This window comes from Polyodon spathula, chromosome 19 (assembly GCF_017654505.1).
Source record: "Polyodon spathula isolate WHYD16114869_AA chromosome 19, ASM1765450v1, whole genome shotgun sequence".
Classification (NCBI taxonomy): domain Eukaryota; kingdom Metazoa; phylum Chordata; class Actinopteri; order Acipenseriformes; family Polyodontidae; genus Polyodon; species Polyodon spathula.
In genome coordinates this window covers 2,784,530-2,796,759 of record NC_054552.1, presented here as the reverse complement: position 1 = coordinate 2,796,759, position 12,230 = coordinate 2,784,530, and the positions used below count along the sequence as shown (strand labels likewise).

At 39.1% G+C, this 12,230-nt stretch overlaps 1 protein-coding gene across 5 annotated transcripts in view; it reads right to left on the bottom strand.

Annotated features, from left to right (window-relative positions):
- Positions 1-12,230, bottom strand: part of LOC121294891 (LARGE xylosyl- and glucuronyltransferase 2-like) — a 123,525-nt gene that overhangs the window by 47,415 nt on the left and 63,880 nt on the right. The window lies entirely within an intron of this gene.

Below are 12,230 nucleotides of genomic sequence, written 5' to 3'. Positions count from 1 at the left end.
GCGCTACTTATGAATCTTAGCCAGAGTCCCTGGAGTATCACACCACAGAGACTGAAAGGAATAACTAAGCCAATCTTGTCAGGCTGGTTGGAGAGAGTAGAAAACAGGGTAAAGAAAATTACAGATTCATCTGAAGAAGATCAGTAGTAGAATACATTGGGGAATTAACAGAAAAAGATACAGTAATTTGCAGAATATAACATGCAACCTATGTTGAGTTACTGTCCTCTGTGCAAACAACACGCCAGTAAAACAAATACACTATAGCACACCATATAGAATGTTATAACCCAAGTATGCTGCAGAATACAGTTATACTCAAAAAAGTACTGTACACACACTAGCCAATGTAAAGGCACTGAACTCAGTGAATTCCCCTGACACAACCCCCCCCCCCCCCCCCTTTTTCACAGAGGTACCATAACTGAGATGTGTGCAGCCATCCACTTGCCAAACAGGGAGACTTTGAGAGCTGAGCAGAGAATTAGTAGTCTTAAAACCCTGCTCGCAGTGACATTTCAAAGCTGCTGAAACCCCACCCACACAAACAGCCCCTGGTTTGGGATCAAAGTTATCTCCTGTAACAGGCGGCCGCTTGGCGGTTCAGAATACTTACAATACCTTTGATAATTTGGTTGAAAATTCGATACTAGGGACTTCATCTGTACATAACTCCCACTGCAGGCACCATCAGTGCCAAAGCTGCTTCCTTATCTGCTTTCAGATCTCCTACAGCAGAGGGTTATTATATTAGTCTGAAATCTGAATCTATGTATTTTCCTATGTTCCTCTTTTATATTTAAACCCATGAAAAAATCCTACTGGTTTTAAAATAACAACATATCTTTAAAGTCTGGTGCCTGGTATTGTTTTTATACACGGTTATCCTGTAGAACAATATAAAAATATTAATCCACCTCAGCAAGATGGTTGCAGATGTCAGAGGAAGGACCTGTTTTTGTTTTAAAAAGGCACTGTATTCACTTGAGTGGAAACTACTCTGGGCATAGCAAGAACAAGGCCTGGCATCTGGAGTCAGGAAGCACAACGTTTACTTAGGAGCGTTGTCCTTCCAGTGTGATATTCCACCTGCGGCATCAAGGTGATTCCACAGAAAACAGCAAACCAGCCAAACAAATAATTACCAGCTGGTGTGAAAGACACAAGCTGCTGTGAAAGCAGGCGCAGAGGGATGCAAAGTTTCACAGCTGGAGTCGAGATCCAGGTTGTGGACGGAGCGCAGTAATTACACTCACATTAAAATTAAGCAAATTAACTTGAGTCATAATAATTATTAATTAATTAATTTTTTTAATTTGGAGTACCTAATTATTTTACCCCTGATCTCCTTCCGATTTTGGAATGTCCCATTAATTATTCCTCCTCAACACAGCGATTCCCCGCACAGCTCAGGAGAACTGAAGGTTCAGTGGGTGTTCTACAATCGCACTACAAAGCCACTTTCCTCTTTTACACCCAGGAACTCGAGAGCAGATGTCAGTGACCTACTGGCCTCTGGAGGACAAAGGCCAGCCCCGCTGGCGTCCTTCTGATGATGTTGACAGACAGGCCAGTCCCTCCATATACACAGGTTCAGTGCATTGAGCTTGAGAGATCTGTACTGTGCTTCAGTGACCCATGCTAAGACAGACAGTACCAGAGAGCTGCCGGGAGCTTCCTCGGGGCACTGCCTGTAGATGCCTTTTATCAAAGTTTGCTGCACTACTGCTGGGTGGGACGTGCTGCAATTTAATTGACTTCAATTGGCTTCCTATGGGCTACACCTCCAACCCTGCCCCCTTTATATATTTTTTAATCTGTAACCTTCCGGTTGTGAGAAGAAAATCTATCAGAAAGAGGATAATTAAAAAGACTCGAGGGTAGATGTACTAAGTTGGGCCCCCACCTTCACCCCCAAATAAAAAATGTGTTTTTATCAAAAAGCTTTTCATAATCAAACAGCAGTAACTCGCTAAACCAAACATGTTTGTCCAACATAAGGAGGCATTGGGTTTAAAAACAAAAATACAATAAAATTGCACACACATAAATTTCTAGTACTCAGTAGTGAAACAACACTAATGTGGTTTTGGGTAGGCTACACAATGTAAATATATAAATCTGTACAGTAGGCCTATACAGTACATAGATTCATATATTCATACAAATACTTAGTAAACTTTTTTGCTTTAGCCTGTAGGCTACAGGTAACACAAAATAAAATCGTACTGTTGCATTGAACACATTGGTGTACAATGTGAATAAAAGATTATTTTAAATTGAAACTAAATGATTTTATCAGTTTTTTTTATTATTGTATTGTATTGACAAATTACACTATGTAACACAATTTTTGTTCCTGGGTAGTAAGTGTTATTTCCTAATTGCTTATGCCTCAAAAGTATAGAAAATGGCTATTATTCCCCACAAACTTTGCTTTTGTGACCAGGACAGTGATATTTCAAAATATCACTATTTCCAATGGGAAAACGGGCAAATGTGTGTCTTTTCGTTCATTAAAGTCAGAAAAAAACAACATACGAGTCCAAATTAACATGTATTTATACTAAATGACTACACTGGAAATAGTGATATTTTGAAATATCACTGTCCTGGTCACAAAAGCAAAGTCTGTGGGGAATAAAAGCCATTTTCTATACTTTTGAGGGATAAGCAATTAGGAAATAACACTTACTACCCAGGAACAAAAAAAAAAAAAAAAAAATTGTTACACAGTGTTATGATACAGGGAAAAATAGGCATTTGGGTGTTCGCCTCATAAATGCATTGAGCAAAACTGGCAACGCACTGGAAAATGCCAGCAATAGCTGCTACAGTCCCCTGAAAGGACCCAGAGGCAAGATCATTCAGGGTGGACAATAGTTTGACCACTGCAGGGATAGCGTGGCTTCTCTGGGGGACAGGCTTCAGGTCATCTTTTAAATCAGACAGCAGCTCAAGAATTATGTGGCTCCCAAGCCTGTACCTAAGCTTAATTTGGTCTTCATTCAAATCGAAGAAGGTAATGCGGGTATGAAATAAATTCCTATAAATCACTTGTTCTTTCTGAAGACAATGCCTTCTTATTGCTGCAATCACAGCTGTCATGGTTAGGGGATAATGCTTTTTACACTGCCTTTTAAAGGTCTGCTAATTGCAACTGTTTAATACATGCTTTCAAATCTCCACCCCATTTTTGCGAATTTCTGCAGGGACAGCCATAATTACATAAGGCTGAACCGCAAAGAAAACCTGCTGCATTGTAAAAGCTTAAAATGGCAGTAAAGAGTAGCACATAAACCATTTACTGTGAATAAAGATGGCAGCTGATGAGAATATAATAAGATGATTCTATGGGAGGTGTTCGATTGTATATGGAGGGCTTTGAAGCCATATGCACAGCGGTATTATTTAAAATGGAAGAAAATGGAGAGCAGAGAGTCTATCGGATTAGTGTCTGGACCCTGCGGCAGGAGGGTCAATCATTTTTCCCCCTTATAGCATGTGGCTTAACTCTGCTAATGGTGCCACTCGAGTCTTAGTGTGACTTGGGTTCAGCTTCACATTCCTGGATCAATCAGACACCTTCAATTGAGAAGTGGCTAAGGGCTCTCTTCTGGGTCACTGCTATGCTCTGCTCAGTGGTGTGAGCACAGCTATGTATCTCAGTGGAGAGTGGCAATCTAATGAGAACTTTGGGGTGCAAGGTATGTGGCCCAGAGAGCTGAACCAGTACCCTACTGCCTCTGGAGGGCTGCATCTCATTCACAAGCACTAAAACAATGACTTTAACCTTTTATATGGGATACACTGTTGCTGTGAAATACACTTCTACTGTACAGTACAGAGTACTATGCTGTAGATAAATTTAAAAAAGCAATCTCTGTAAAATATGCTTTCGTTATTTAAAATGATCTGGTAATCCTTTGCTCCAATAATGATACAGATAACTGGCTTCAATATTGAATTCATCTTCGATAAACATCATTCATCTAAAAGGAAGCAAATCATATCAACTGTTCACTGGCATCTCATCCCACATAGATTGCCTCCTGGGTGGTGGATGAGAAATCCACAGAAACTCAGATTCGACAGTACAGATGAATCTCCCACTGTGTTTCCATGGAGTTCTTGTGCATCAGTGAAAAACAAACAAACAGTCTGCATTAATCACAGAGCATGCACCTCACTTTAACCTACTGGCCTTTATCCAACAAAATGGGTTATATTGAGGCATCTGTAAAAGAGCCGTATTCTCAATATGTATGTGTTCGTGTTGAATTCTTTCTCAAAGAAGTGTCAAGGTAATGAACAGAGTTCAATACTCATGGCGAGGACAGATCAAACAATTACACTTCTTGTCTTATTTTCAAGAGCACTAGACTGAGTCATAGCTAGAAGCATAACTGTAGAACATTTTTTCTAAGCCTAACAGATGGAACTACAAGTAATCCATGGTTCGTTTCACTAAGCACTTCCAGCTCAAAAGATGCTGCTACCAAAAAAATCCTAGCAGTCTGTTTTCCAGAACTAGAAGTAGGTTGTGCAATAATCAAAAAATCAAACAAGGCGACACACACAGTGGCACTGGAACAATTGTTATAGTGGGGGTGCTGAAAGCAGGTGCACCCCAATTCAATCCAGGGGGTGCTGCCTCACCCCCAGCACCCCTAGTTCCAGCACTCCTGGACATACAGGTTCCTTCTCATTCCTCATCCATTATGTGGCAGCAGCAAGGAAACAGACCACTGTGTGCAAAGCCCATGCCATAATTACTGCCACATCTTAAGCCATTTCCACTTTATTCACAGCTTGGCATGGCTAGGTGGCAACTACTATGAGCAGCCAATGTTTAAACAGAACAGCTAGAATACCTAAATCAATGGTTCTTTAGTAGTTTTCTAGACTGGGGAAAGTTGGATTTTTTGATCTGTAAATACTAAGCACATCAAACAGTACTTAAATTAGGGTTATAACCGCAGGGATCATTTTATTTATTTGCAAAGCTAGAAAGAACATTTCAAAATTCTGGGGGCAGGCGGGGGGGGGGGGAATAGCTGATTTAGAGATTGATGACAGGATTAACACTGCAAGATGCTACTCCGATTTCTGAGTCTGCTAATTGAAAGTGAACAGCTGCTTCATTTGGATAATGAAATAAACACAACTGCAATATTTGCGGATCAGCCTTTATGCAAGAGGAAAATATTAATTTCACAGATTTGAAGCAGTAGCCAATTCTCGCGCATCCACACAGAGCAGATTCAAAGTCAATGCAAAGCGCTTAATGCTGTGAAGTGTGACACCCTCTTGCATCGTGTCTCAAGAAGGACTGGGATGAGGATGGAGTGATTTTCTACAACAGGGCAGCTTTGAGGCCACCTTTTTCGTTAACGAGAACAGAGAAAGTTTCCTGTACTCACTGGCAAGTCAGCGCTCACTACAGATCCAGCAGTGGACACAATACAAGGACTTGGGCAGAACCTGCCTGCACTTCATCTCTACTTTCTAGATAGCATGACTTTATATTCTTGCAAAGCACCTCATGGCTCTATAATATTTGTGGTAGATCTGTAAAAATCAGAGCAGGGAGATGTTGTCAGTTTCATGAGGCAAGATCACAGGCCAGTCAGTACTTTTTAAATACAAATTCTTAAATTAGTTCAATACAAGGAATACTGCATTAAAACGAGTATGATTTAGTAACCACAGATAAAGTGAATAGAACACAGCAACTGAATAGTCACTAGATCTGCAACTGACATTCTTCAGCTGGACTTTTTTTTAATGAATAAACCATTGTCGATTTCACAGAAGGATGGAGGGGTTTAAAGAAGGAAATCACCCACTGTATATATGTGTTAATGATTTCGAATTTTTCAGCACAAGGGCTGCAGCTGCCAGGAGAATGTGCTTCATCGTGCCTTGACAGGAAAAGAAAAAAAAAAAAGATTGTCACTGTAAAGTTTCCGGCATGGTTCTCGCCCCTGGGAAAAGGATAGAGGCCAAGTAATTAATGAAAAGCAATTTTCCTGTGTTGTCAACCCCTACCTTGATGAGCAATTACAGGGAGGAAAGTCAGGTCGTAAAGCGGTTTTAAAATTGCAGTGTGGGAAATAGATGCATTCTATAAAACTGCAAGCAATCTGCCCCCAGAAATCCGCCTCTCTCACACAGGACATGATCCACTTATGATCAAACGAGTAATTAGCTATGATGTTTCTCTGTGAAACCAACTGTGACATCATGGAATCAAGTTGATGCATGGAGTTAAGAACAAGAGGCCACTACAGCTTTGTTTTGCCAGCTGTTCCTATATGGCCTGTCCAAGATGATTGTCTTGGGATAAAAGCTGGATGCAAGTGGTTATTTTAAGCACAATCACTACGGTGCTGTGTATTATTATTTATTTATTTGGCAGATGCTTTTATCTAAGGCAACTTACAGGTGTTACAGGGCAATACATGGTTACAATGCAAGATTAATATTTAAATACAGTACATTAGTACTAAAAGACAATAGGAAATAGGTTGCAACAGTTATATCTACAATGACGTATTAGTAGTGCAAGGATAGTGCATCAGCAGATGATCCAGTAATGTGATGCGTAGGTCAGGCAAGTCCAGTTCATAGTAGGAGAAATTAAACCGATAAAGAAATGTGCTGTTGGAATCTAACTGTTGTCTACAAAGTTGGTACCATTTTCTATGCTTTACAAAACGTCATAGCTCTGAGGCATGGTGAAAGCATTCCATAGCAATCAGTTAGTTTAGCTAAGATACTGCCTGGTCTTTAATTTCCTTGTTCCATAACCACCCAGAAAAGATTGGAATAGTGATTGGAAAACATTTAGGTTTAGGACACCATATAAATACAGTCAATTTGAAATGCCGCTGTGAAAGATACATTGAACCGAAGTGACCTTAAAACTGTTGTCCATCGAAGACTAAAAGGATGGATAAGCAACAGCTGTTGAGCCCATACAGCCCTTCAAAGGCTATTACGTTCAAAAAATGGCCTTGCATGCTTCTTTGCTTTCAGAACTCTATCAGAGACCTGTGTTGTGAAGGTTTCTGCATTAAAGGCAATTACTATATGCCTCTGCACCGGTGTATTGATGCCTCTATTAATTGGAGTTTAAAAAAAGCCCACGTGACACAAGTGCGGTTCCAGAAACACGAGTCAATGCTTTTTAAACTCACGCTTAGGCTCCAAGCAATTGTGGTCAGACAGCTCAAAGAAAACGAAAAGAAAAAATGAATTGATATTCAATCTGTGCAGACATTGCTTTAATGTAATAGCCCGTGGGATTCAGGAAATTAACACATTTCATACCTTCTGAGTTCAAGTTGCTTCTTGAAACAGCTTTCAATTATTTTCAATTTAGTCAAACGCTTCGAAAGACAGACAGTAAATTGCACTGGTTCGTCGCTGCAGCCTGGAACAAAATACACTCGTCAGTGTTGTTAGAATTTGTCAGAGCTCATTCATAACGTTGTCCATGTACTCATTTCTATCCACCCCTTTCCATCTGTATTTTGACTCTCAGGTGTGAGAGCAATGATTGAGCAATAGCAGGTGTCATTTATATTTGCAGATGTTACACATTTGTATTAGTGTGGCTGCCGGTGTGCGATGCCAGTAACTCAGATTGTATCCTCCCTCACTTCAACAGGTATCGCTATTGTCTTAATTATCCTACCTTTTCTCCCCCGGAGGCTGGTACGAGGCACGTCTTCATGAAAGGTTTTGGGGTTCTATTCAGCACAGACAATTGCAGTTACATTGTGTGTGTGCCCGATTCATCCTGTAGTTTAGACGGAAGCTGTTGGGTGCTGCTGCGGGCACCAAAATAAACCACAGCAAATCAATATGCCTGCATTTCTGATTTAAAAATAATAATAATTAAAAAAAAATTCTGATGCGAGACAATTTCTGCAAATGTCTGTGCAGAATTGTGAATTCTGTAATAATTTGTGACCGCAGAATTGGGGAATCCTAGTAGGATTGGGGATTAAACCAATTAGTTTATGATTAAAAAATAGTGTAGTGTTGGATGTAAAGATGTTCGCAAAATAAAATAAAGTAGGCGAGTAGAAAACATTCTTATTCCGCACTTTTTCATTGATGCTAACATTCTGACAATTAAATATAGGGCAATATTGAACACTTGATTAGGTATGTTTGATGTTTATAAATAAGGGTTAAATTAACGTTTGGGGAGGGGGGCCCACAATAAGGTCCTATTGTGGGGCCCATCTTCCTCTTCCTCCTCCACTGTGTGAGTGAGCTTCTATGTTAAAACAATCCTTGACAAAAATCCGACTAACATCAGACTTGTTCCAAAATACTGTTTGCTGCAGTTATTCTATACAGGTAAGTAGGTAGTTCTATGAAACTATCACTTTTACATGCATTGAGCTGAAAAAACACTATTTAAAAAAAAAAAAGAAAAAAGAAAAAAAAACGGTACTGCTGAACCTCGTCTTCTTTAATATTAGCATTACAAGGGTATCCATGTATTATAAAAAATAACAGATGGGTCTCTTCAGTGAGTTACAGGAAAACAATTCCATCTCGGGTTTCTGTCACAATTTATAAAATACTCGACCTTCGGTCTCATAATGTATGACGTCACAGAAACCCTCGATGAAATAATTTTCCTGTAACTCACTGAAGCCCATCTATTATTCTTTTGGTTCCACCTGACAAAATAGGTACAGTACTAAGAATTGACACAAGTCTCCTACCAACCCCAGCAACAGTTACCGTGGTGACAAAGCTATCCGTTTAAGCTGGCGGTTGTAAATCAGGAACGAAAAGGCCAGAAGAGGGTTATTGCTGCCATTCAAATATTAAAATACCTGTCACTTACAATGCTCAGATCTGTTAAGACTTAGGGGAGATGAAAGGGTTATTCCTGCCTATGGGATAATGCACACAGAAACAGATGCGGTGTAAACTGTAAACTGATTTACACAACGCATCTGCATTTTATAAATGCAGTCTGTCTCCTATACATAACACATGTGGACATTGTCTCAAATCACAATCAACTGCTTTTCATGTGGTTTGGAAAGACTAATGCATCTCAACGCAGGTTCCACTAAATCAAGAGTAAAACCCCTCTAATGAAGCCAATCCAAATTAATGTCATGAGAAGTCAGTGTAACTGAGAAACGGTACAAGACGTCATAGCGATAAGCAAGGGGCTAGCTGACCCTCATTATTAGTTTGCTCCACATAGACATGACAGCTATGTTCACAGTTCATAGACCAATGTCCATGAACTCCATGCTACCAGACCGTCGTCCAGTTCAATTAGTTTTCAAACAATGAACGGCAGTGACAGAGCACCAATCCTTACATAAAAGCACAACTTGCCATATGCAGTCCTTAGTATGTCTTGCACACAGCAGCACAAGTTTGGCAAATTGTTTTCTGATAGGGACCTCTGGGTTTGTTACAATACCATTCCAAGAGATGAACAGGAAGGATCTTCTGATTCAGCCTTGAAGTGTGTGTGTGTGAAACGAGTACTCTTTTCTGATTAAAGCTACCGGCTTCTGTGAAATGATTAGCCAGGCTTCCTAATGAAAAAGCGGTTTCCAATTATCAATCCAAAAAAAATGTAAAAAAATCACTGCGAGATAAATGAATGTAATGCATTGGGAAATTTGTAATCATCTTGTGTCTAATACGTTTTGTGCCCCACTTTCTTTCCAGTTTAGTTTCCTCAATTCATCACATTATAAAAAAGTGTTCAATTAGATAAAGATATTTCTTTTTATTCATCATTAGAAGTACATTTTGTGTTTATGCACGACTATTGGGTAGACACACCTTATCCGTACTCTCACTGGTTGTCAAAAAGAATAAACTACTTTCAAATAAAGAAACAGAGTAAATGAAATAATGTAAGGTGACCAAATGAGCCAATGTTTAAATTCTGTCACGTTTACTCTCCGTAAAAAATAAAGATTCTCTCAAGTGATTACAGAGTTTCACATTTATTCATGATGTGGATCATCTAGCATTTGGTATTCAATCCTCAGAGTCATACCTAAATCCTCAACAGAACCAGAAATAAACCAATACGTTACACTGGTTTTAAAATAACTTTACCAGCTTCTTCTAATATTTTCAATATCCTCTTCATCTAGAAGTTGCTGAATGGATTCCCTTCAGTGTATTTAGAAGTGTCATACTCACCAGCAGATCTAGAAGGTGGTGTAGAAGTTCTTTGTGCTGTACTCCACCAGCATTACCAAAGCAGAATTCAAAGCAGGTTGAAGACTAGTTTACTTAAAGTTAACTTAAATGCAACAGCCCTGTACTGCTACATTATTGCAACAGTGTTGCAGACGCAAAACATCACACCACAAAGCATCAGTTCAGGATTGAAGGAAAAAACATTTTGCCTTCACCGACTGTCTGGAAAGCCTTGACTCAGCGTTATACAAACCTTGCCTTTTGCTGCAACGATTAAAATCAAACTGCTTGCAAGTGGCAAAATGAACTAGTAACCTGGGACTCAGTAGTGCCAGGGCTTCACTAACCTCTTTCAGTATCTAAGTCAAGTCCTCAAGAGACCGCAGAACAGCAAGAGCAGATTGAATTGCAAACGCTTATCCATCACCAGCCATCAGCCTCCTGCCCCAGCGGTATCATACAGATGAATGAGCAGACTTGAAGTATCACAAACCTTTTCCCAGAAGCCTCCCAAAGAAATACAATTTCAAAATGTTTTATTACTGAAGGGGAGGAAGATGATAGGACTTATTACAGAGAGGGTTTTTTTGTTGGGTTTTTTTGGACTGAGACGACCTGTCATCATGAATAAATCATAGGCAGACTATTATAAAGCACGCTGAAGTTAATTTTGTAACCTGTCTTCGTCCCCTCCCACAAAATGTAAGTCGTCTTCTAAAAAAAGCACTGTGATGCCATTTCCCTTTAATATATTTTAATTAACGAAAAAATAATAAAGAATGAGTAGATGGAAAACAGACTGTTGAGGAGTTTGAAAAAAAAATCTATTTGAAAAGAATGTGCTGGTGTAAATCTAACAGTTCATTATATTCTGAATAGTCACATTCACATCAAGATTGTCGACTTAATTCTTTAGGATTGAAACCCTCACACATTGTCTTAAATGAAGTTTCTACTGTACCATTGTACAGTGAACCATAGGGATGCAGAAAATTCATAAAGTACCAGCACAAAACAGCTACAGTTTCCAGTATTCTTCTAAAAATATATTTTTATGAAACATCATCATATTAACTTACTCTTATTTGAATCCGATTCCCCCCCAAAAGGATCAGGTAAAGGCTTCTTCAAACACACTTGCAATGGTACATGAATACATTTCCATACATACATTATGCATCAATAACAATGCAAACATAGAAAGACACTGAATACTCGTTTGGTGAACTAAATGGTAACATTTATTTCAGAATATACCCACACCTTGGCTGTGAAAAAATAGATCTTGAAAGAAACAAAAAAAAAACAGGCTCTTGCTTTTACACAAACAAATGAAAATGATAATCTCGCACCATCTAAAATACAAAGTACAGGTTAGCTTTGATGAATTAAGCCAAGCTGTAGAATGCCATCAAGACAAGAAGAAAGAAAAGCTGCCACTTAACATTTATAAGAGACACTGGAATTGAAATGCTGCAGATCAAGAAGCCTGGCTAGGATTGGAGTACCTGTTTGCAAATTGTGCACTTGTTTGTAAACATGAAAGGAATGAAACGCTGGAGAGTTTTAATGCAGTGAGGCAGGACTGAATCAATAACACGCAGTTAGAGACGGACCTGAGAGAACTAGGTCTGCTCAACAAACATTCGGAAAGCAACTTCTCGCAGACTACTGAGGAAGGGAAGAGTACAGTACGGACAATACAACACGATTCAAAAAGAAAGTCTCAAGTTTTTTTTTCAATAATTTTATCGTTTAGGTAGTCCTCATCTGACACGTCCAGGGTTGTGCCAACACTGCAGTATCGTAGTAAAACAAAAACACATTATGTAGCACAAATTAGGTAATGATGTCAATTTTCTGTGTACAGAGAATAAAAGGACCTTTTGAACTCTTAACATATTACTCTTAACAACTAAGCGGTTGTTCAAACAGTTTCTTCTTAAAATATATTTGAGCGCGAAACTGACAATTTGGATCACCAGATCCAACCTTTCACTACATTTTAAATATGGTTT